Source organism: Pelodiscus sinensis, chromosome 3, assembly GCF_049634645.1.
Source record: "Pelodiscus sinensis isolate JC-2024 chromosome 3, ASM4963464v1, whole genome shotgun sequence".
NCBI classification, from domain to species: Eukaryota; Metazoa; Chordata; order Testudines; family Trionychidae; genus Pelodiscus; species Pelodiscus sinensis.
In genome coordinates this window covers 236826-262599 of record NC_134713.1, presented here as the reverse complement: position 1 = coordinate 262599, position 25774 = coordinate 236826, and the positions used below count along the sequence as shown (strand labels likewise).

The 25774-nt window shown below is 50.7% G+C and overlaps 1 protein-coding gene and 1 long non-coding RNA gene across 6 annotated transcripts in view; one reads left to right on the top strand and one right to left on the bottom strand.

Annotated features, from left to right (window-relative positions):
* The window catches only part of ASXL2 (ASXL transcriptional regulator 2), a 191505-nt gene that overhangs the window by 149256 nt on the left and 16475 nt on the right, over positions 1 to 25774 (bottom strand). For 2 of the 5 annotated variants that reach the window (XM_075923201.1, XM_075923203.1), the window contains exon 2: positions 8934 to 9004. The exons of the other annotated variants lie outside the window; for them this stretch is intronic. The gene's annotated coding sequence lies outside the window, so the exon portion shown is untranslated. The remainder of the gene's footprint in view (positions 1 to 8933; positions 9005 to 25774) is intronic. 5 annotated transcript variants of the gene reach the window in all.
* On the top strand, positions 7289 to 15588 carry LOC142827714 (uncharacterized). The gene is made up of 3 exons (XR_012902416.1): positions 7289 to 7412; positions 11074 to 11210; positions 15039 to 15588. It is a non-coding gene; the product is annotated as an uncharacterized LOC142827714 (long non-coding RNA).

Here is a 25774-nt window from a genome sequence, read left to right as displayed (position 1 = left end):
TACAGAGCACTGGATGCAGGCACCGGAAAGGCTGTATTCTGCAACATTTCTTTAAAGGACCTCCAAGGCACCTGGGAGAAGTGTATTCCAAAGGAGAGACTTCCCTGATGCTCCACCAGGCCTCCAGACTCTTGGGAGGATGTCCCATGGAATACACAGCGGCAAGGATAAAAGAAGGATATGTAGGGCAGGTTAGTTTGAGGCTCAGATACAGCCGCTAGAGAAAGGAGCACAGCAGAAAGACAATTCTGCTCCCTCTTAGTAACACACTGGACTACTTTGAATTGAAACAAGCCATGGGAGGAACTCCATAGAAGCCTTAGCTAGAGCTTCTCCCGTTCAAAAAAATGCACCGAATCTAAACTACTCCCCAGCACAAGGACAGCAAGGGATGATTTCAAAGGGAAGACGGATACAAAGGCCTTTGTTAGAACCCTACAAGACTCTGGGATGTGATCGGCTAGTTCCTTCTGCAAGTGTGTACGGACAGTTTATAGACGCTAATGGTAAGAACAATGGGGCAAGCATCAGAGGGGCAGCCGTGTTAGTCTGAATCTGCAAGAGCGGCGAGGAGTCCTGTGGCACCTTATACACTAACCGAAGTGCTGGAGCATAAGCTTTCATGGGCAAAGACCCACTTCGTCAGATGGCCCACGACAGCTTATGCTCTAACACTTTGGTTAGTCTATAAGGTGCCACAGGACTCCTCGCCGCTAATGGGGCAAGCGTATGCTACAGCCAACGTCAATAACTCACACGGCTCAAAAATGTAAGAAAGCATATGAAGAGGCTTTCCTGCTGGCATGCTTCTCGCCCAGGGGAGCAATTACACAAAGGGGAGAGCACTCTGTCGGCAGCGCACGCCTTCACCTTGGGCACAGGGATGGTAGTGACTAGTCAAGTACCCAATCAGCATATGCTTATCAAGTAGTCGATCAGCAACTGGACTAGTCACTTCCTGCCACAAGCCGGTGCTGGGGGAAGCCAGCTTAAAAGTCGGTTCCCCCAGACGGTGCAGTAGGGGAGGCAGAGGCACAGCAGAGAACCGGGCGTGATTCCTGGCTCATGCCCAGTCCCAGACACTGCACGTCTGCCTTTGAAATGCAATAAGGGCCACCAGGCTCTTAACAGATTCACAAGGAGAGGGGCAGCAGGGGGGACTGGGAATCAGTTGTCCCAGCTCACTCCCTGTCCCCCGCCTCTACTGCGGCTCTGCCGTTTCCCCCGTAACTAATCGAATTCCACTCACTGTTCAATTAGCCGATCACCCGCAATTTAGCATCCCTACTTGGGTAGCTGCACTGATGCACACTTGCACTTTGAGTGAGGAAAAGCCTTACAAGATGGGAAATTAGCCAAGTAAGGCTACATGGAAGAACCACACCAGCTATGTCTACTCTACAGAGTTTCAGGGAACGCATCTGCTCTTCCAAAACAATTTTCAGAAGAGCAGATGTGCTTTTGGCTTCCCTGCAAACCTCGTTTTACAAGGAAGGGATGTTCCGAAAAGGGGGGGGGGGGGGTTGTCCGACATCTGGCCCTGTGTAGATGGGCCAAATGTCGGAAAAGCCTCTTCCAAAAAAAGTGTAAAAAAACTATGCAAATTGCAGTTTACAATTTGCGTAGCTTTTTTCCAGAAGAACAGTGTAATGTAGAGAGCCACCCTGAGGAGATTGCATTCAACACAGCCCTGGGATGCTTCACCTCCCCAGCATTCTCCCCACTCTTCCATTCCTCCTCCCAAGCATGCGAGCCAGGCACAGAGCTGTACTGGAGCTTAACCCTGCAGAACCTGTGCCTGGTCTCTCAGTCTTTAGCGTACATGCCAGCTCCAAAAGGCCAAGTCGTGTTGTGCGTCCGTCTGACCCAATCCAAAGAAGCTCTACCTTTCCAAAGAGCTTGAAAAGTTTCCTTTTAAGAAAGTTAAATGGTTCTTATTCTCTGCTTCCAAAAACAGACTGGAAAGGTGCAAACTAAGAAAGTTATACAGATCTGAGATCCAGTTTTAGGGTCTGCTCTCAGCCCCTCCAGGAGAGCCCCAATCACTGCATACAGCACGGAAAAGCGCTCGCTCTCGCTCTCTCGCAACCTGAAGAAGAGCTCTGTCTGTGCTCAAACGCTTGCCTGGTACCCAAACAGCCACCACGCCACACGCCACTAGTACTAATGTACAGTTAATATGGGTCAGTCGCCCTCAGACAGGGCCGGATTAAGGGGGGGGCTAGCCAGGCAGCTACCCGGGGTACCAACCTATGGGGGCGCCTGATTGAAGTGGTAAGGGGCGCCGCGTGCCCACGGGTGGGGCTGGGCATATGCCACGCACCCGGGCAAGGAGCGCCCCCCATTGACTGCCCCTGGGGTCAGCCTATCAGGCTGTGCGCCCGGGGGCGGGGCCACGCATGCGCCGCGCACCCGCTGCCCAGGGCGCAAGTATGACTCGGTCCGGCACTGGCCTCAGATGAAGTGACCCAATGTCCATGGCCATGAGGCTGACTGAGCTGTTCAGGCAGCTCCAGACCCAGCTGCTCCAACTACGGCCGAAGTCGCAGAAAGGCACAAGACCCATGAGTTCTGTGACCAGCGCGCAGTCTTAGCCATGTTATTGCACAGTGCCTGGCAAATTTACACACAGCAGCTCAAGCCGCAGTTCTACATACATTCATGATGGAAACATGAAAGAGGCTTAGAGGAGGAACAGACGACGTCGAGTGAGTTTATGCTACCGGTGCTTAGTGTAGACAGCCACTGGAAAGTTTCTTTAGAAACTGCAGGCCCCTTTGATTGTTCTGAGATGGAGACAAAATCTGGGATCTCTGAAAGGTTTAGTCCTGCCAACAGAGAAGGCCAGGGCTCCCCTGACATCACATGTTGTAGTAGAATCTCCTCCTCGCCGAGGTGAGGTTCAGGATGGAAGATTGGGAGTTGAACTGTCCACAGCGATGGGCATCCAAGACTGTCAGAAGTGGCCAAGGCAGTCACCGAAGGACAGATGGATGGTGAACCAATGTAGCTAGTAAGAACAGGGATGGTACTTCACGGCCTCGATAACCCTGTCAAAATTGGTGCTTGGAGTTAGAAGGCTGTGAGATCAAAAGATTGAGAAGTGAGTTCTTCTGCTCTTTGGAACCTCCGCCTCTTGTGTTAAGTTTGTACCATCTCCGAGAGTTGGAGTAGGAGGGGGGAGGAGAGACAGGATCTCTGCACCGTCTGGGTCTATCTGAACTCTCTTGCGGGCAGGTGCACAGACCGCGAAACAGCCCCGGAGTCCTTTAACACATGCAGAGATTCATCTGTGGTGCGAAATGGTTCGGACAGCATCGGAAAGGAGGGCTTTGGGCATTCCGGGCCACCTTTGGAAACTGAAAGCCGAGTCCCGAAGGCCATCCTCACAACTACCAACACAGGAATCCAACAGACAGTCGGAGCAGCAGTGTCGTGGGAGGCCTGCAGACGTGGTGTTTTGGCAAGCAGCAGTCCTGCAGTAACTGCCTGGAATTGCTCTGTTCTGCTCATCAGTGCTCAGTACATTAGTTCAGCTTGGTATAACGTCTGACTCATTATTAAATGATGGGGGAGGGATAGCTCAGTGGTTTGAGCACTAGCTGTTAAACCCAGGGTTGGGAGTTCAATCCTTGAGGGGGCCATTTAGGGATCTGGGGCAAGTCTGTCAGGGTGGTACTTGGCCCTGCTGTGCGAGCAGGGGACTGGACTCAACGTGCCCTCTCAAGGTCCCTTCCAGCTCTAGGAGAGGGGTATATCTCCATAAAGCCTGGCAGGTGGTGATTCAGAATTGTAACTAGATGGAAAAACAACGTTCTCCCAACACAAGTCAAGGCTCTTGAAATCCTTGTTGCAGGACACATATTTATGGTGCTGATTCCCATGTGCATTCTACACACTGACCAAAAATGGGGACTAAGACCTGAGTCCTTAGATGGGCCATAACATTCCTTATCAGCTCTCCTGAACACAGGGGGGGAGTTGTGGTCCTTCAGAGAAGGATGAAGGCTATCCATCTCTGGTGTGTGGTGCTGAAAGCCCTTAGGAATTGCTGGTGCTAGGTCACTCCGGGGTCCCAGCCTGGCCAACGCAATGGTACACATCGCATGGATGTCCATACCAGGAAGACAGTGGTTGTGGTCCTCTCACCCAAGTAATACCCATCTCCTCCCAAACCTTTGGAAACGAACCCCTGTGGAAAGGGAGAGGACAGCCTTGCAGATATTTGGAGACGGAGGTGAGACCTTCATCAGAATCCTCCTCTTCCAAAATGCATCTGTAGAGGTGGAACACGAGGTAAAGCCATCAGTCCCTGAGCCCCAAGAGGATACCACAGCCGAGCAGTGGCGAGTCTTGAACACAGCAAGGTCCTGGGCAAGTGACGCTCCCACGGAACTCATGAAACTGACAACACAATGTCCATGGCCTATGCCAAAGCAGTAGTGACTGAAAGAGCTGACTGTCATGAATCTTGCCTGCTTCGAAGCGAGTCCCAGCAGAGTTTCTTCAGCAGCGGGGAGAAGGAGTAGTGCTCTTCCATTACCTCTCTGAGCCTTGGACTTCACAGTCTTCAGGTTTGGCGGTACCCGAGGAGCCAGCAGCTTTGTAAGATCAGATCAGAGAGTCTCTGAGGTACAGTCTCTGCCTGCAGGACTAGAGGGGCAGTCTTTGCAGGTCTAAAAGACCCAAGACACCTCCTATGCGCCCTGGAGAAGAGCGCTGGGAGGCAGTAGACTTAGATGAAAGCCAGTATCAAGGAGTCCTAGGCCAGGGTCAAAGGCCAGCTGCAGCGAGTTCTCCTGCATGAGCATGAGGCCTTGACTCTCCCTGTTCTTTCCTGACTCTAGACGTCAATGCTAGACGGAAGCCACGCTTTCGGGAAATACAGACATCTCCAAAGCACCAGATGCGCTGGAAGTGTCTGGTATGTACCAGGATCACCTCTTGCCATGACAGGCATCATCTGAAATAGGGAAAGTCAGGCTTGCCCTCCCAGGAAACACTTCCAGAAGGGGAGAGACTGTCTGGAAATGTGCGCCAAGTCTTTCTAAACTACTACAAAGTCCTGCCTACCAAAAAGACTAAAGGAACACAGCTGAGAACAAATGCTACAGCACTGTCAGGTGGAGGTGGGCAAGGAGGAACAGGGTTGTTCACCCAAAGTGCTATAGCACAGCATGGAGCAAGAGGCAGGACACACGTGGACCAACCTGACCCTGCCGAGAAATCTCCCATCAAAGGCACAGGGCCCCACGCGCACCTCAAGAGTAGCACCCCCAGGAACGCTATGCAAAGGCATGCTCTTGTGCACTAGAAGGTGAAGACAAAAGGGGTACCTCAGGTTTACCTCCACCTCCTCGCTCACAAAGATTAACTGCTTTGCCCTCAAGAAATTCTAGTAGCCAATCTGACAGTAAATTCAGGATACATGACAGAGGTGGGGAACTTCAGGCCCATGGGCCGGATGTGGCTCCCAGCTTGCTGGGATCTGGTCCCCAAGTCTCAGGGCCCCCTAGCATCGGGGAGCCCTGCCACCGCCCCACCATGGGGCTAGTGCACACAAAATGTACCCAGCTGAGCGCCCCCAGGAAAGGAAACGTGGGGAGTGTCCCTCCTTCCCAGCAGGGGGCCATGTTACAGAGGGGTGGGTTTTTTTTTCCATTTTGCTTCTCACTTGTGTGCAGCTACGACTGATTTTTCTGTGGGTCAGTGGCCCCCGACCCCAAGAAGGTTCCCGCCCGATTTAGGAGCTGGGCAAAGAAGAGAGAGCTACTTACAGGATAAAGCAGGTAATACATACACCAGGAATGGCGCAACTGCTGCTTGTAGAGTGAATGCAGCTCTTTTAGTGTTGAAGTGCAGCCCGCAGACCTCCTCCCCCAAACCCACTCCACACGCCGCCTACCTGACTGGGGAAGGAGCTCGGGATGATGCAGCCAGGGGCTTCTACCAAAGACAACTGGTGCCTGCTGGGGAAGGGGGCACAAATTAAAGGATTCAAGCCCTCCAACCCAACAGCTTGAGTCACCATCCTCCGCTTACCCTCAGCGGCCTTTCCTTGCAGCTCCCAGCTGTTGGCTGCTGTATCTCCAGGGGGAGCTAACAGCTGGCAGCTGCAGGGAGGGACCGCTGCGTTAGCTCCATGCCAAGAGTTGCTTTCCCTGCAACTATTTGCCACAGCTTCTCCCTATGGTCACAGATCCCAGCTTGCCAGCTCCAGCAGCTGCTGTGCAGGGATGGGACCCAGCGGCACCATGTGACTGAGCAGGGCCAGCAAACGCGGGCAAAAATCCTGGAGGCTGGGGCAGGCAAACCTCCTGCCACTGGGGAGCTGCTGAATAGGCAGGGAGACTGTTTCCTACATCCTGCTGTGTGAGCTGCTTCAATTCCTACTGCTAATGTGCCAATCAGAACCTGGTTCGGTAGCAGTCACATTACTGGATTTGAATAAGAAAACGTGGATCATCGGTGCACGCACTGCTGCGTTTGCCCCAAATTCTGTGCAAAGCGGGCCAAGTGAGGTGTCGAACGAAAGCGTATGCGTGGCTGATTCGGGCTGTGCTCCTCAGACATGTATGATTTTTGTATGTGACGTTATGAACAGGGGCTCTGTACTACATGTAAACGGCAGAGGTGCATTGGGGTTAGCGTGGCACCGCTCTCCCCATCGACTAATCAAGGGAAATTCCATCGACTGCTCAATTAGATGATTACTCTAAATGTAACATCCCTACAAGAGATCATGAAATCTACAACAAGGAAGGAACCACAAGAGAGAGTCTGGCTTATGAAGACCAAGGACTTAATTACCTGGTGTTGCAGAGTGACTCTTACGGTTCTTTTCCTAAGGTATAAGCTGGCAGCTTGTGGTGTCTCGTGAAAAGGACCTGGGGGTTACAGTGGAGGAGAAGCTGGATATGAGGCAACAGGGCGCCCTTGTAGCCAAGAAGGCTAATGGCATATTAGGTTGCATTAGGAGGAGCACTGGCAGCAGATCCAGAGAAGTGATTATTCCCTTTATTCAGCTCTGGTGAGGCCACCTCTGGAATAGTGTGTCCAGTTCTGGCCCCCCCGCTATAGCAAGGTGTGATAGAGCAGGTTAAAGGGCTTGGTGGGAGGGGAGAGAGGCAGCTCTTGCAGAAAGAGGCAGCTATCCTGGCTAATTAGGGGCAGCTGAAACAGGGCAGCTGCAAATCAATTAAGGTCCAGGTGAAGCTGATCAGAGCTTCCATAAGGCCTCTTTAAAACCCTCCCGGTGGGGGAGGGAGAGAGAGTTGAGAAGGAGTTTGGAGCCTGAAGGGGAGGTTTGGAGTGTGGAGAAAGAAAACTGCTAAGGAGACCGGAGGAGCCAAGTAGAGCAGCAGCAGCAGCCCTGACAAAGGCTGCAGGGAGATGCCAAACTCCAGAGCAAGGCGAGTGAATCTTACACTGCGACTCCTACACTACGGAACGGTGGCCTGACCGGGGGCGGGGGCGGGAGTGGGATCGCCTCTGCCACACTACTTGCTATCGCTTGGATCTGGGTTTTGTTAATTCATTCGCTTTTCACAGTGCGGTGTCAAGCAGAGCAGCGAAGCGAGGTGGAACTGGGGCGCTGGCACATGTGGCTTCTTTGGAGGCACCGAATCTGAATCCTCGAGTGGCCAGGAGAGCAAGGGTCCCTCCGGGGACACTCAGCAGTTGGGAGTGTCTCAGGCAAGGGCCCTCGAGCTGTGGCTCACACGGCTGTTGCGCAGGAACAGGGGGTGTCTGTCAGCCATGTCCTGAGAGGAACGTTCAAGCCCTTCCCAGCGAGGTGGCCAAAGAGCACTGCCTGCTGGCCGACACTCAGCTGTGGAGGCAGCACTACCCACAGCAGTGCAGGAGTAAGAGTGACATGGTGGGGGAAGCCCGGTGTTAACTGCAGCCTGACATTTTCACGGAGCGGTTTGAGAGCCCCTGATTTACAGGGACAGATGAGCCTGGGTAGGCCGAGAGGGGAGGGCTTGTTGTCAGGGAGCTGGCCCACAGCAGGCACAGACAAGGGTTCCTCTCACGTGGGCAGGAGAGATGAGGTGCCTCACAGCCCTGGCCATAGCTGGGAAGCAGTCATCCTCCTCCACCTGCTGAGATCTGGAGTGAACCTGACACTACTGATCCCTGCTGGAGACCTGCTTCCCCCTCCCCCAGGGAAGGAAGAATCTTCAGTTCCCCTAACCCTGCAGTAGTCAAGGGCAAGAGTGCTAGAGCTGAACCCGCAGCCTGACCACTACAGCAACTCCCTAATTCCTGCAGCAAACTGCCTAGGGTTTATTCTGTACGTTAGCAGGAGCCTGAACGCCACATGCCAAGATTTGGGCCCCACTGTCCTGGAACCAGAAAGATTAAGGCCCTTCAGTAAAGGGGCTGTCTTAGTGAGCGTTTATACAGTGCCTGGCATGAGAGACCGGTCGCTGGAAAGAGAGGTAGCCCACACCATATATGGCACGTTAATAAAGGTCCCAACCCGTACTAGTTCCTTTTGAGCCAGGGTCTTCACCTTCCAATGCTTTTCTATGCCTCCTTTTCTTAACTAACAGCTTGTTAAAGTGTCCTTGTAGTTTAGATTTGACTTAATACCAAGGAACTAGCTCACTCACCATTCCAGTTGTAACTTCAGAAGAGCCCAAGAAAAATTAACTGAATTGACCCCACCCAACACTCTGGGCTCAGCAAACCCTCAGATCCTCCAGAGAGCTTACATACTGCAAGAGGTCATGCTAGCGGAAAGGGAGTTCTGGCTTTTGGGATGCAAGTACAGGCGGCCCCCGACTTGCGACACGATCAGTTCCTGGAGAAGCGTCGCAAGTCGGGGGAGTCATAATTCAAACCCTTATTTACAATAAACATCGTGCACCATCGTAAAGGCGGGCCGAAGACGTAAGTCAGGGGCTTTCGGCCCCTTCCGCACTTACAAAAATGGCTGTATGTGCAGGGAGTTGGAACTCGGGCAGTCACATCTCCGGAGTTTCCTGTATGTTTTAATCTGCAAGACAGAATACATTTTGCTTCATCTTACACAGACAACATCTCTACAAGTTGCAGCATTTGCAACTGCAGTTAGAGAGGAAGCATTAAGTACAAAGAAACTTTCACATTGACTCAATACAAACATCTGCAGTTGTCACCACTTTGCCAAAGATGAAACCAACTAGTCAGCATTTTACACAGCGCATTTACTCGGTCAACCACAAATACATATTGTGAAGAAAGACGGAGCTACACTATTTTATGAATTGTATATGAATGTCCAGCTGGTGAGTGGGTGACTGCCACATGGAACACACTAAACGCTAGCAGAGTCATAGGAGGCTCCGTAAGACTGCAGGAAGGCAGATCCTGGGTGTTAATCCCATCAGAAAACTCTGACTCAGAATAAAGTATGCAGTGTTGTGGTATACGTGTTGGCCTCAGGCTATTAGAGAGGCAAAGAGGGGTGAGGCAATAGCATTTACTGGACAGATTTGGGTGGAGAGAGAATCTCCCTTCTGAGCTTCCACATAGCTGTACTGAAGCTAGAAAGCTTGTCTCACCCCAACAGAAGTTGGTCGGATAGAAGAGATTACATCACCCTCCTTGTCTACATAGTACAGGTGTCAATCCCTTAAAAGCTGTGCATGACAAGACACAAGGAAAAAGGGTCTGCAAGGAAGCAGACTGCAACTCAGTCCCTAGGAGAAACGAAGAGTTACTCACTCTGCATAGTAACAGGGGTTCTTCAATATGCTTGTCCCCGTGGGTACTCCGCTCTGGGTGCTGGTGCATCCTTGTGCCGGCAACCAGAGATTTTTCTAGCAGTGCCCTGCCGCGCCGCACATGCACCTCCTTGGGCCATTGGTGTCCATTAGACACGCAATGCAGCTCCCTGCCTTGCTTCTCTACCCAGGCTATGGCCCCGGAAGAGGCTCCAAGGCAGTGGAGCACCACGGGGACACACATCTGGAAGAACCCGTTATTGCACAAGGCGAGTAACTCCCTTTTCTTCTTTGAGTGATGTCCCCGGGGATGCTCCACTCTGGGTGACTACAAAGCAGTAGTCATGTCGTGGAGCTGGGTTTGGAGCCCTGCCAGTGCAGTTGAGGATAACCACTTGTCCGACTACCATGGACGGAGCCATCACAGAGGTGAGAGCATTGTGTTTGTCAAAGTGTGGTTGGAGGACCACGTGTCTGCCTTGCAAATGTCTTCTAAGGGCACACTTTTGAGGAAGGCTGTGGTAGAGGCAACCGCTCTGGTAGAATGAGCAGTGATGGTATCTGGTGGCTGTTTGTTGTGAATGATGTAGCAAAATGAGACCTATTTGGATATTCTTCATGAGCAAACTGTTTCACCTCTGGACCGTTCAGTGAATGATAAGAAGAGTCTGGTTGATTTTCTCAATGGTCTTGCCTGACCTAGGTAGACAGAGTGCTTTTTGAATGTCCAGGGTGTGTAATGCCACTTAAGATGGACTCGCATGCAGTTTGAGAGGGAATGTGGGTAAGTATATAGGTTCATTAATGTGGAAAGGAGATGGAACCTTTGGAAGGAATTTGGGGTGCGGTTAAAGGGATAGACTGTCCTTGGTAAATACCACGTATGACGGGTCTGCCATTAGTGCTGCTAGCTTCCCAACTCTCCGGCTGGAAGTGATGGCTACTAGAAAGGCTACTTTCACGGTGAGATGCAGCCAAAAGCAAGTTGCTAGAGGCTCAAAGGGCGGTTTAGTTAAGCTTTGAGGATGCGAATAAGGTCCCAGATGGGAAGTGGAGGCCATAACGATGGGAAAGGATTCTGGAGACCCATAAGGAAGTTTAGTATGCGGGAGTGAAAAGAATGAACTGCCATTGTTGGTTCTATGGAAGGCTGCTATTGCTGCTGCATGAACCTTAATAGTGCTGAAAGAAACCCATTTCTTCAGGTTTCAGTAGATAGTCTAATATGGTGGGGATGGGCATGGTGTTGGGTGGCATGGGATGGTTCTGTTTGAGCCGCTCAAAGAACCTTGTCCGTGAGTGGAGTTTTCCTCCTGGATTCTCTTCTACTGTTAATTAGTATCTGTTTTACTCTGAGCAGGTATTTTTAACATTCTGGAGCCATGCCCATAGGTGGAGTGTGTGTGGATCAGGATGGAGAACCCTGCAATGATGTTGAGTGAGAAGACTATGTTGCAGGGGAAAGATGTGAGGATCCGCTATCGCCAATCTGTGCAGGTAACCAACTTTGCCTCAATCATACTGGTACAACCAAGACCACATGAGTGCATTCCCATCTGATTTTCATGATAATTCTGTGCATTAAGGAATCGGTGGGAACATGTATAGGAGGGTGGCATCCCATTTCAGAACAAAAAAGTCTCCTAGAGATCCCCTTTCCAGGGCTGCTCTGGAGCAGAATAGATGGCATTTTCGGTTGGTTCTGGTTGCAGAGAGGTCTGTGTCCAGCTGCTTCCATTTGAGGAATACTTCCTTGAAGGCTCAAGAGTATCTCTCATTCGTGATGATCAGGGAAGATGCAGCTGAGGGTGTCCACCATCACACTGAGTACCCCCAGGAGGTAGCTGGCTATGGGGGCGGTGTGTAATGCACCAGTTCCATCATCTCAGTGCTTCTATACACAGGGAAGTAGAGTGGGCCCCACCCTGCTGGTTGATATAGTACCTGCATGGAGTTATGACATTGATTGTCCTACGATCTATGTATTGTAGGAAGTGACCGACTGTGTAACTGACTGCCCTGAGTTCTAGCAAGTTGATGTGGAATGTTTGTTTGCTGAATGACCATTTGCCTTGTACAGTGTGGAATCCCAAATGGGCCCCCCCATCCCATGAGGGATGCATCTGTCATGATGGTAACCGTGGGGGCTGGTTGTTGAAATGATACCCCCATAGTATGCTGGTTGGATCCGTCCACCAATCCAGAGAGTTGAGGACATGTGGTGGAATGATAACGGTTTTTGAGAGGGGGGAGAGGAGGTCCTTGGAAGGGATATAGAGTGTAGCTAGCCAAGCTTGGAGGCACCTCATGTGTAGTCAGTTTGTCAGAGAAGGATTTTGAGATATTTGCACATTGTTGTAGTTGGGGTTGCACGTGCCACAGCTATAAAGTTTCTGGAGGGCCTCAAATCTGTGCATTGCTAGTTTCGTCCTGGCTGATATAGTATCAGCATGTGCTCCTATGAACTCCAGAGTTTAAGTGAGTTGGAACTTAATTTCTGGTGATTCACGTGAATGCCAAGCTCGAGTTGGAGGTTGATGGTTGTATTGACCATGGTCAATGTTTCTTGAAAAGATATGCTCTTTATTAGGCAGTCTTGAGGTATGGGAATATTGTCACTCCGTGGTAGCGTAGGTGCACTGTAACAACGGCCGAAGTCTTGGAGAAAACTTGGAGCTGTCAAAAGGCTGAATGCAATATTGGTAGTGTTGGTCTCCCACTGTAAAGCATGGGAAATATCTGTGAACAGGATGTATCGTTATGTGGAAGTATGCATCCTGAAGGTCAAAAGCCAATCTCCCTGAGCCAAGGCTGGAATAATCATTGCCATTGTCACCACTTTGAACCTCCTGTATGTTACATACTTGTTGAGCCTCCTTAGATCTAAACAAGTCTCAACCTGCCAGTTTTCTCTTGGGTTAGGAAGCACGTTGAGTACAATCCCCTTCCTTGAAAGGCTGTTGGCACTGGCTCTATCGTTTCTATGTGCAGAAAGTGTTGGACTCCCTGCTGGAGAAGGATGAAAGGGGTCCCTGAAGAGGGACGGAGAGAGGGTATGGAAAATAGAGATGAAGAGACTGAGCAGTCCACTTTGATGAGCTCTAGTACCCATCCATCTGATGTTATTTGTGCCCATTGATGTAAAAAAGGGCCGTAGACGGTGACTGAACTGTAGTTGTCCAGTTGGTGATGTGACCATAGCAAGGGTGCGTCTCTGGCTCCCAAACAAACCTTGACATTTGTTATTTAGGTAAAGAAAGCTGGGACATTGTGGATTGCTATTGCCACTGGAGGTCTGCGCCATTGAGGTCTGTGTTGGTCTAAAACAGTTACCATGGTTGTTGTCTGTACTGCTCCCAAAGTCTTGAATAGGTGTTTAACTTATTAGGTGGTGTATACATGCCAAGAGTTCTCAGTGTCACACGAGAGTCCTTCATGGAGCATAAGACTTCATCCGTTTTTGCAACAAAGGTTAGTTTTACTGAATGGGAGGTCTTAAACTTTGTGTTGTAGCTCCTTAGGTACACCAGACGCCTGGAGCCACAAAGCCCTATGCATCACAATGGCAGTTGCAGTGGTGTGTGCTGTACATCCTTAGCCGATTGTAATGCGGTGCATGAGATGGTGTGCCCCTCCTGCATAGTACTCAGGAGTACTGGCCTTTTGTGCTCCAGCAAGAACTGGAGGAGCTCTTGCAGCTTGGAGTAGTCTGTATAATCGTAGTCAGCGAGCATTGAGATAGTTAGCCGCCCTTAGTAATAGGGTCACCAACAAGAATACCTTTCTGCCCATGACAAGCCTCTTATGCTCTCTGTCTTGAGGAGTAGATCTCATGTTTGGTTGATCGACCTTGTGTCTGGTTAAATCAACCACTAGGGAGTTAGGTGGTGGATGTGAAAAAAGCAAGTCCATACAGCTAGGTGTGATGAAGTATTTACAGTCAGCCTTCTTGTTGGTGGGCATAACTGATGCTGGAGTCTGCCAGATATTATCAGCGGGGTCCATGATGGCCTCATCCATTGGAAGTGCAATCCTTGAAGACTTCGGAGGTTGCACTGTACGCAAAAGTCTATACTTTGTCGGGTGATGACGAGTTGTGTAGTGGGGAATCTGTCTTCGCCGCCTGAGAGGGAGTCCTACACTGCTGATTGTAAATGGTCTGGGGAGTTCAGTGCCATGTCGCTGGGCACGGGCTGAGGAGATTGTGGTGGCCTTTTGGATGGTGTGGAAGGAACAGTGTGCTGGCTCCTGTGAGAAGACCAGGTATCCCAGGGATTCCACTGGCCAGAGTAAGGAGGGGGTGGGTAAAGGCCAATGGTGTGAGTACCAGGGAGGTGATGGAGGCGGATGCAATGGTCTGGAGAAGCAGGACTCCCAAGAAGGGTGTCGCTGAACAGGGCAGGAATGTTGAGAAGAAAAATGGCTATGCGGACCACTGCCAACCTCACTTGGTAAAATAGGTGGAGCTGGAGACATTTGGTGGATTAACAGAATGTACCGACAGTGATAGAGACGGTGGTGCCAGTGAAACTTGAGCTAGTGTTGGTGTATGGTGCCATGCAGGGTTAAGTGGTGGTGCCAGGGCTGAAAGCGTTAGAGACAGTGCCTTCAGAGGGGGCATGTTGGTGTGGGGTTTCTTAGGTGCTATATGTGGTGCCACCTCCTGTGTCATTTTTGGCATGGATTTGTGGTGTTTAGCTGGCACCGTGGACTCAGCCAGTGTGGCTGGTGCTGATGTTTTCTGCCTGAGTTCCGAATCAGCTCTCCTCTGTGGCACCGAGTGTTTAAGTGGTGCCATGCCAGAGGTGCTGGGCTTATCACCCATGCTCACTCTAGTGAGCTCCATGCTGGAGGTAGCGATTTCACCAGGGAAACCCAGGTTTTCACTTTCAGTTTGTCAGACAAGGTAGAGGGACGACCTTCGTCCATACCTCTTGATTTGACAGAGTCCTTGCCTCTGGGGGCGAGTCTTCACACGGTGGCTGAAATGATTTTTCATACAAGTAGGTCTTCAGCCTACTGGCACAGTCGCATCATGCTCTGGCCATGGGACTCAAGCAGTGCGCACACTTTTGCGTCAAGTGGGCCTCCCCAAGACACCTTATGCAGGAGGCATGCCCGTCAGACTGGCATTACCCTCCTGGCAAGAATAAATGTTTGAAGCCTGGAGAGCCAGGCCTGGGGAATAACGGGATGACAAACACTGAAGAACTGGGTTTTGGTTTTGAGGAAAAGTTTTTTTGGGGGGAGAGCGGTTAGCGGAGGAGTCAAAACTTGGAATTAAGAAGAACACGGAGGAGAATAACAAATATTGTTGGTTTTTAGATGAGAAAAAGGTGAGTCAACGAAGCTCTGTATGCTGCTGAAGATGGTAGAGAAGGAACTGAGGGAGCCATGCCACACATGCACCTAACGGACACCAACGGCATGCGGCGGCGTGGCAGGGCACTACTAGAATAATCTCTGGATGCCAGCGCAAGGACGCACTAGCACCCAGAATGAAGCGGCCATGGGGACATCACTCAAAGAAGAATGGGGCACTAAAGTTGGACTGGGGCCTACCTACTTTCATGAGGCAAATGCTATCATTAGCAGAGAATGTATGTTTAGGTTTGTTATTTTAACAATTCACTCCCTGGGGCTCCTAAAAAGTAAACAAACCATTGCCCGGTCTGAACAAGCTGTTCTGTCGCCACGTTTTGATACCTGCCACCACTTCCTGGAGAGTAGTGGATATTCCCAAACCCACTCATGCCTCAGGCGTAATACGGCTGGAGGGCAGCAGATAATGCAGTCCGGTAATGACAAGTTAGGGACCCCCCATCCCCAGTCCATGATGCCACCTGATACACTGAGGGTTTGCTGAGCCTCTCCTGCTCCACTCAGTCAAGATTGCTTCAGCCTAATGCAGAAAATCAGGGAATCTGGCCTTTTGCAGCACACACACCTGTGTAGGGCCACGGCCAGCTGCCAGAATTGTCTGAAGTCACCTCTGTGTGAGAGGACTCTCCCAGCATTCCCATGCACACCCCTGCTGGGAGATAAACCAAACTAACCTGCACAACACAAGTTGGGAAGAACTGACCCTCTCCCTCCACGTGGAGAGGTACGCACCGCTCCCCAGCTATGAAATGCATAAACTAAGCGTTAAAAACCAACAAGTTTACACCTACAAACGGTGAATGTAAAGTCGTTATAAAAGAGCAAACAGAACAAAGCAGATTACACAAGTAAATAAACAACACACACAGACGAAGCTTATGCAAGATTGCGGTGGGCAGAAGGGCCTCCATGGGCCAGATCCAGCCCGTGGAGGCCCTGCCGCTCCCCCACCCCCAGGGCAATTAGCGCCTGGGAGCGGGGGGAAGCGCATGAAGCTTCTTCTGCCCTGCCAGGAGCATGCGGCAGGGCAGGAGGAAACTTCGCACACTCCCCGGTCTCCAGACCAATCAGGGCCTGGGGGCAGGGGGGAGCGCACAAAGTTTCCGCTGCCCTGCAAGGAGCATGCGGCGCATAGAAGTGCCTCGTGCTCCTGGCAGGGCAGGAGGAGACTTTGCGCCCTCCTTCCGCCCCTAAGCTGATTGGTCTGGGGGCAGAAGAGGAAGTACGTGAAGTCACCTCGGGGGGGGGGGGGGAGAGGGCAAACATTTCATGTGTTCCCCTAACCCCAGAACAATCATGGTCTGCGGGTGGAGAAGCAGGGAATTACCCTGGCCCCGCCCCTTCTGCTTGAGACCTGGTCTCTTCTGGTGCAGCCTGGGGCCACTTCAAAAATTTCTGCAAGTGGCCCCTGATAATAAATTATTCCCCCTCCCCCGCCCCCGCCACGCTAGATCGATAAGACATGCCGTGGCACTCACGGCGAGAATTTGCTAAACAGGCTTATAGTGTAAGGCCCAAGTTACCGCAACTTTCCCAGGTTCTCATACACAGGCTAAAAAATCCTTCCAGCCTGGGGCCATCAGCTGCCCACAGTTCAGTCTTTGTTCCTCTGGTGCCCCTAGGTGTGTGGCTGCAGGGAGCATGAGGCTCCCATGATGTCACTGGCCCCTTTCACATCTAATTCTCACGTGCTGAAAAGCTCTTTTGCTGTGACCCGGGTGAAACAATATCCATTGTGTAGAGCTCTCCCTGGGAGGGGTCTATTGTACTCTGTTCCTAGGGCCAGCCTGGCGTGTGGGTGCCTCTACAAGCCCACTCGTATCCGTTGGCCTTTTTACTGCTGTACCTGAAAGGCTGCTTGTAGGGGGCTGGAGTCTCAACACAGTTCAGTAACACACACAGCCGAACTCCACATACACCACCACAGACACTCCAACCAAGAGATTCATGTTCATCAGGCTTTCAAATGGATGCCTCACAAGAAACACTTTGTACAAAACTTATCCTCACTACAGATCAGTGCTGATGAGGGGATGTAACCGTGTACACATCTAAACAGTTACCAGATGAGCTGGGTTCGTGGGTACATGTATCAGGGGAGCAGACCGGAGCCTCCTTCCCCTCCCCACATGTAAACTAGGGATGTTAAGAGTAGACTAAACTAACAGTCAATGGGAACCCTATCTATTAGTCTAGAAGGGCCCCTCCACCTCTCAATTGTAACAAGGGGCTCGTGTACATTTCAAAAGCAGAAGCCCCAGAGGGAGGGCGGCCGCTGGGACTCGTGTACATTTCAAAAGCAGAAGCCCCAGAGGGAGGGCGGCCGCTGGGACTCGTGTACATTTCAAAAGCAGAAGCCCCAGAGGGAGGGCGGCCGCTGGGACTCTTGTACATTTCAAAAGCAGAAGCCCCAGAGGGAGGGCGGCCGCTGGGACTCTTGTACATTTCAAAAGCAGAAGCCCCAGAGGGAGGGCGGCCGCTGGGACTCGTGTACATTTCCTGGACACACAATTGCAGATCTAAAAGTAGCCATCCTGCAGCAAAAAAACTTCAGGACCAGACTTCAAAGAGAAACTGCTGAGCTACAGTTCATCTTTAAGTTTGACACAATCAACTCTGGATTAAACAAAGACTGTGAATGGCTTGCTAACTACAAAAGCAGCTTCTGCTCTCTTGGAATTCACACCTCCAGATCAGCTGCTAGAAGTGGGCCTCATCCTCCTTGATTGGATCCACCTGGTCATCTCCAGCCTGATCCTGGCCTGCATATTTATTCCTGCCTCTGGAAATTTCCACTACATGCATCTGACGAAGTGGGTCTTTGCCCACAAAAGCTTATGCTCCTACACTTCAGTTAGTCTATAAGGTGCCACAGGACTCCTCGTCGCTATTTCAAAAGCAGAATCACAGCAGTCGCAGCAGGAGCAGAGAATGCTTCAGTCCCCACTTGCGCCGTTTCACACTATGCCTCTATCGCCCCTGCCCCCTGCAGAGACAGTGTTGGGGCAAAACTGGCTTTTAAGCAAGCTCCCCCCGCTTGCTGCCTCTCTGACAGAGGCAGCAAAGGAGGGGGAAGCAATTAGTCGCATCACTAGTCAACTCTCCAATAAGCTTCTGCTTATTGGAGAGTCACTAGCTGACCTGTCACTGACATCCCTGATACAAACATGCAACCATTGAAAGTGCCAGCGGTTACACCGTTACAAAAAGCACGCCTTTTAACATCCCTAGCTGAATATTTGGGCCATCAGGAGGTCATGCCTGTTTTTCAGTCTCTGGTGGGATGAACTGTGGTATTTCATTCACAAGTGCAGATGTAGGCTTGTCACTTAGAAAGTGCATGTATGGTGTGAGAGAAAGGCCAAAGAGAGTTCACTCCTCAAACCACAACACATCTGTGCACCTTTAAGGAATTGTGCCACTTGGCTTCAGGCCCCCTAAGCCACCCTTCTGAAGCTCATCTCTGGAAGTCCCCCCTTTAGAATGCCTTCACACGTACAGACACGTGCACAGGTAACCTTACAGGATGACCAGCACAACCTGTCTCCTCAGAACTGGATATGTGAAGCATCCATCCCCGGTGGCTACACTGAAGTCGACACGTTGAACACAGATGGATTGAAAAATCCTTTCAGGTTGGGTTTGTATAACTGCTACTCAGCTTGTATGAGACAACTGCCAAGAACACCAACTTACTGCAGCGTCCCAGCAGCCACAACACCCACAAACTGAAAGAGCTTGGAAAGCGTGCCAGAAACCATGGGGAGGGGGAAGGAGAAGCTGAACAGCTCTTTCCTTGCTCTCCAGCAATCCCAGATTCGGCAAGGCACTGTAAACGCAGTTCAGCAAAACTTTGCTTTTAAACAATACTTGTACAATTCACAAGAGGTAATGTTCACTCCTGTCTCTGGACAGACCTATGAGCCGGTTCAGATTTCCCTAGACAAAAGAAGGAAGAGGGAAACCCGAAGGAAGCACTCTGTTAGAGCAACCGGGGAACATATACATTGTACTAAATATAAAATGCACACAAAGTGGCATTCAGGTTACCTTATTTATTCAGTTTGATCAACACACATTAGCAACAACAAATAAATAAGTTAAGTCACTATTTTATACCCGGAGCTCTACAGAAGCAGCACAGCTACCGGGAGTAGCACAGGATCTAGGATGGCTCATACATGAGCAATGCTCCCTCAATTCCCACTTCAGGGAACAATTCTGCCGTTATACTTGGGTAACCTCCCTGAAGACAACATAGCTAGGAAAAGAGCACAACTTTTTGGGGAGAGATAGCTCAGTGGTTTGAGCATTGGCCTACTAAACCCAGGGTTGTGAGTTCAATCCTTGTGGAGGCCATTTAGGGATTTGGGGCAAAAATTTGTCAGGGATGGTACTTGGTCCTGCTGTGAAGACAGGCAACTGGACTCAATGACCTTTCAAGGTCCCTTCCAGTTCTAGGAGATAGGCAATCTCCATTCATTTAATTTAATTTAAACTTGGGTACAATTTTTAACAACAATTGTGTTAATTATAAAGAGCACAAGCAGATTTAAATCCCAGATTAAATTTGCTGGGCAAGAATTTAAATTCCCTCTAAAATTCAAGTTTTATCACGTCAGACACAAATATCCAACCCCACAATGAAACAAACTAGTACTACTACAAAAAAGACTGACCCAGGTTTCTCAACTCCTTGGCTCAAATACATTTTGTTTTTCTGTATTGAAATCATTGGGTTGGGAATGGGGATGCAGTCCGCAGGGTGTCCCTGACGGGAAAGGACAGCCCGAGTCCTCTCTCTTGCGTAGCAGCTTGGGGCCAGGGGAGAAGTGCTTGCGAACAGGAGCTGTTAACAGGGAGTTTGGAGAGGGAGTTCTCCAGATAAAGGAGGAAGTGAATACAGAATCCTTGAGGGAAGTGGTCTGTCTGCAGTGTGTGTTTGGGGTTATCTTGCTGTGTGCTGAGCTTGTGTTTGGCTGTTTGGGGGGTTTTTTTTCCCCTCTTCCCCTTCCTCCTCCTCTCCCCTCCTTCCCCCCCTACCGGCTGTGGCTGGCAGGCGAAAAATGAGAGCTTCTAATCAGGATTTGCAATCTAGAAGCCTCTGCTCATTGGTTGAGCCTTAGTCAGTGGAGGAGCTATCAGGCAATCCAGGGCTTTATACAGGAGTCAGCCAGCAATCAGGGAGCTTGTCAACAGGGGCTGCTCACAGGGAGTCTGGAGAGGGAGTTGGGAAGGGGGCGAGATACACTCACCATTCTTTACAATCTTTTCACTACACGCCTGCCCTTCTGGGAGGCACTGAATAACAACTGAGGAATCTCTCCGAGGGAAGGCAGGGATGGATGGTGATCACTCTGCTGTTGTTACCTGCATAGCATGTGCCATGTTTGTCTTCCTCCCAGAAGAAAGCCACCATTTTGGAAGAAAACATTAGAGGACTGGACGCCCAAGTATGGACCCTACGTTCTATCAGAGAGGATGCAGACTTCCTCGATAGAAGGCAGCAGGCTGAAGAGCCAGTCAGGGCAGCACAGGACAAGGAAGAAAACGGGCAGCATGTAACCTCTAGAAGAAGAAAGCAGCCAACTCAGTTATCCCCCATCCCTGTAGAGGTAAGTAATCGCTTTCAGGCTCTCTGCACAGGCACTGCGGTGGGGAATGCTTTGGAAGGGACCTCTCAGGGAAGAAATCAGAAGAGAACATCATCTACCGGAAGGCATGGGATGCGCAGTCCTATGGATGGGAGTTTCTTGACCACCACCCCCAAAAGAAGACGACAGGTGGTGGAGGTCAGGGACTCCCTCCTAAGGACAACTGAGGCACTGATCTGCCATCCAGACCTGCAATCTCAAGAAGGGTGCTGCTTACTGGGAGCTCGCGTTCAGGATGTGACCGAGCGTCTTCCCAAAATGATAAAATCTTTGGATCGCTGCCCCTTCCTGCTTCTCCATGTAGGAATTAATGATATGGCCAAGAATGACCCAGACTGGATCACAGCAGATTATGTTGCGCTGGGAAGAAGGATCAAGGAATTTGAAGTGCAAGTGGTGTTCTCGTCCATCCTTCCGGTTGAAGGTCCGGGTAGGGATCGTCGAACTGAGGAAGTCAATGCGTGGTTGCGCAGGTGGTGTCGGAGAGAGGGCTTTGGTTTCTTCCACCATGGGACTCTGTTCCGGACACAAGGATTGTTAGGAAGAGATGGGATCCACCTGACCAAGAGAGGAAAGAGCATCTTCGCGGGCAGGCTTGCAAACCTAGGGAGGAGAGCTTTAAACTAGGTTCATTGGGGGAAGGTGACCAAAGCCCTGAGGTAAGTGAGGAAGTTGTGATTCTTCCCAAAGTCCAAGGAGAAACGAGCAACTAAGAAAGATCCCTGATTCGGATAGAGAAAGAAGGGCGAATAACTGGTTATCTAAGGTGTTCGTACACCAATGCAAGAAGCCTGGGAAACACAGGAAGAATTAGAAGCCCTGGCCCAGTTAAACAACTATGATTTGATTGGAATAACGGAGACTTGGTGGGATGAGTCGCATGACTGGAGCACTGTCATGGGAGGGTATAAATTGTTCAGGAAGAACAGGCGAGGGAGAAAAGGAGAAGGAGTTCCATTTTATGTAATAAAGCAGTAGGATTGCTCAGTATTTAGAGGAAGAAAAGTCTGTTGAGAGTCTGTGCGTTAAATTTAGAGGTGGAAGCAATAGGAGTGATGTTGTGGTTGGTATCTGCTATAGACCACTGGATCAGGTGGATGAGGTAGATGAAGCTTTCTTTGGACAACTGATAGAAACTTGCAGATCGCAGGCCCTAGTTCTCATGGGGGTCTTGAGTCACCCTGACATCTTTTGGGAGACCAATACAGCAGTACACAGACAATCTAGGAAGTTTTTGGAGAATGTTGGGGATAACTTCTTGGTCCAAGTGCTGAACGAATCAACCAGGGGCCATGTGCAGTTTGACCTGCTGCTCACAAACAGGGAGGAAGTAGTAGGGGAAATAGAGGTGGGTGACAACCTGGGAAGCAGTGATCATGAGATGGTAGATTTCAGGATCCTGACCAAAGGAAGAAAGGAGAGCAGCAAAATACACACCCTGAACTTCAGAAGAGCAGTCTGACTCCCTCAGACAACAGATGGGCAGGATTCCCTGGGATGTAACATGAAGGGGAAAGGAGTCCAGGAGAGCTGGCAGTATTTTAAAGAAGCCTTAATAAAGGCACAGGAAGAAACCATCCCGATGCACAGCAAGAAAAGCAAATATAGGAGGCGACCAGATTGGCTTACTGGGGACATCCTTGGTGAGCTTAAACACAAAAAGGAAGCTTACAAGCAGTGGAAACTTGGACAGATGACTAGGGAGGAGTATAAATATATTGCTCGAGAATGCAGGGGAGTTATCAGGAAGGTGAAAGCCCAAATGGAATTACACCTGGCAAGGGATGTGAAGGGGAACAAGAAAGGTTTCTACAGGCATGTTAGCAATAAGAGGGTGATCAGAGAGGGCGTGGGGCCCTTACTGGATGCGGGAGGTAACCTAGTGACAGATGACATGGGAAAGCTGAAGTACTCAATGCTTTCTTTGCTTCTGTCTTGACGGACAAGGTCAGCTCCCAGACAAATGCACTAGGCAACACAGTACGGGAAGAAGGTGGACAGCCTTTGGTGGGGAAAGATCACATTAGGAACTATTTAGAAAAGCTAAAAATACACAAATCCATGGGCCCCAATTTAATGCATCCGAAGGTACTAAGGGAGTTGGCAAATGTCGTTGTGGAGCCTTTGGCCATTATTTCTGAAAACTCATGGAGATCAGGAGAGATCCCGGATGATTGGAAAAAGGCAAATATAGTGCCCATCTTTAAAAAAGGGAAGGACAATCCAGGGAACTACAGACCAGTCAGCCTTACCTCAGACCCTGGAAAAATCATGGAGGGGATCCTCAAGGAATCCATTTTGAAGCACTTGGGAGAGAGGAAAGTGATCAGGAATAGTCAGCATGGATTCACAAAGGGCAAGTCGTGCCTGACTAATCTGATTAGCTTCTGTGATGAGGTAACTGGCTCGGTGGATATGGCTAAGTCAGTGGATGTGATCTACCTTGACTTCATCAAAGCTTTTGATACGGTCTCCCACAATATTCTTCCCAGCAAGTTAAGGGAAAATGGACAGTAAGATGGATTGAAACCTGGCTTGACTGTCGGGTCCAACGGGTAGTGATCAATGGCTCGACGTCAGGCTGGCAGTTGGTTTCTAGCGGAGTGCCCCAAGGATCAGTTCTTGGATCAGTTTTGTTCAACATCTTTATTAATGACCTGGAGGAGGGGATGGATTGCACCCTCAGCAAGTCTGTGCATGACATTAAGCTGGGGGGAGAGCTAGATACGCTGGAGGGAAGGGACAGAGTCCAGAGTGACCTGGACAGATTAGAGGATGGGGCCAAAAGAAATCTGATCAGGTTCAACAAGGACGAGTGCAGAGTCCTGCCCTTGGGAGGAAGAATCCCAAGCATTGGTACAGGCTGGGGACCGACTGGCTAAGTAGCAGTTTGGCAGAAAAGGACCTGGGGATTGCAGTGGATGAGAAGCTGGAGATGAGTCAACAGTGTGCCCTTGTTGCCAAGGCGGCTAATGGCATATTAGGTTGCATTAGGAGGAGCATTGCCAGCAGACCCAGATAAATGATTATTCCCCTTAATTCGGCTCTGGTGAGGCCACATCTGGAATAGTGTGTCCAGTTCTGGGCCCCCCACTATAGAAAGGATGTGGACGCATTGGAGAGGGTCCAGTGGAGGGTGACCAAAATAATTAGGGGCCAGAGCACATGACCTATGAGGAGAGGCTGAGGGATTTGGGTCTGTTTAGTCTGCAGAAGAGAAGAGTGAGGGGGGATTTGAGAGCAGCCTTCAACTTCCTGAAGGGGGGTTCCAAAGAGGCTGGAGAAAGGCTGTTCACAGTAGTGACAGATGGCAGAACAAGGAGCAATAGGCTCAAGTTACAGTGGGGGAGGTCCAGGTTGGATATTAGGAAAAACTATTTCCCTAGGAGGGTGGGGAAGCGCTGGGATGGGTTACCTAGGGAAGTAGAAGAGTCTCCATCCCTAGAGGTGTTTCAGTCTCGGCTTGACCAAGCCCTGGCTGGGTTGATTTAGTTGGGATTGGCCCTGCCTTGGGCAGGGGGCTGGACTTGATCCCTTGAGGTCTCTTCCAGCTCTATGGTTCTACGATGGCCACTATAGCAGGCAGCGCCAGGTGAGAGGTGCATGTCCCCCAGGGGGGGGGGCAGACACACAGACAAACTCTCTAAAATATATATAGGTTGGACCTCCCTGGGTTGGCACCTTCAGGATCTGACTGGTCCTGAAGGAGGGATTTTGCCAGACAGGGAAGGTTATTGTTGACCCCCACCCCTCGGCTCTGCAACTCAACTGGGCTCCCTCTTTCCCTCATCCCCATCCCCAGCAAGCCAGGGCTCTGATTCTGCAAACTGTGAGTAGATCAGGGTGGACAAAAGGGCCTCTGCAGGCTGGATCCGGCTCACGGAGGCCCTGCCACTTCCCCACCACCAGGCCAACTGGCGAAACTTCCTCCCACCCTGCACTTCAAAGAGTTAGGCCCTCCCCGCAGGGCGGGAAGAGCCGTCATGCGCTCCCCCCACCCCAATCCCTGATCAGCGTGGGGGTGGGAGGAGCATGCGAAATTTCCTCCACCCTCCCCCCGCACTGCGATGAGCACGCGGCACTTCTAAGTGCTGTATGCTCACGCAGGGTGGGGGCAGGGCAAAGAAAGCTTCACGCAGCTTCCCTGCCCCCAGATCCTGATTGGCCTGGAGGTGGGGGAGCGCCCGAAGCCTCCTCCCACTCTGCAAGGAGCGTGCAGCACTTCGAAGTGCCACGTGCTCCTCCCGGAGCGGGAGGACACTGCAAGTGCTCCCCCACCCCCAGGCCCTGATTGGGTGGGGGGAGCACCTGAAGCCTCCTCCCGCCCTGCAAGGAGCACGCAGCAGGGCGCAGTGGGTGCCTAGTAGAAAGGGGGGGCAAGGGGTTCCCCCGCCCCCAGACCAATCATGTTCTGTGGCTGAGGTAGTCCAGAAGCATCCTGGCCCCACCCCTTCTGGTTTAGGCCCAGCCAAGGGCACTTCAAAAATTTTTGACATGGCCTCCAGCCAAAAATTATTGCCCACCCCGGAGTAGATAATAGGGATGTAAAAAAGTAGTCGATTTGTCGCCAACCTGACCTGCCTAAGCTTATCGTGTAGTCAAGCTGACTACTCACATTCCCCCGCGCCCAATTCCTTGCTGCCTCTATATTAGGATAAGAGGAAGATGCATACCAAATGTGGTGGTCCTAGATCTTACAGTTTAGGAGGAGTTCTTGAACAAACAAACTCAGACAGACACTCATTTCTAAGTATCAGAGGGGCAGCCGTGTTAGTCTGAATCTGCAAAAGCGGCGAGGAGTCCTGTGGCACCTTATAGACTAACTGAAGTGTAGGAGCATAAGCTTTCGTGGGCAAAGACCCACTTCGTCAGATGCATGCATGAAAGCTTATGCTCCTACACTTCAGTTAGTCTATAAGGTGCTACAGGACTCCTCGCCACTCATTTCTAAGCTATATAGTACATAAAGAAAGGCCATACTTGGTCAGACCATCGGTCCATGCGGCCCAGTGTCCTGTCTGCCGA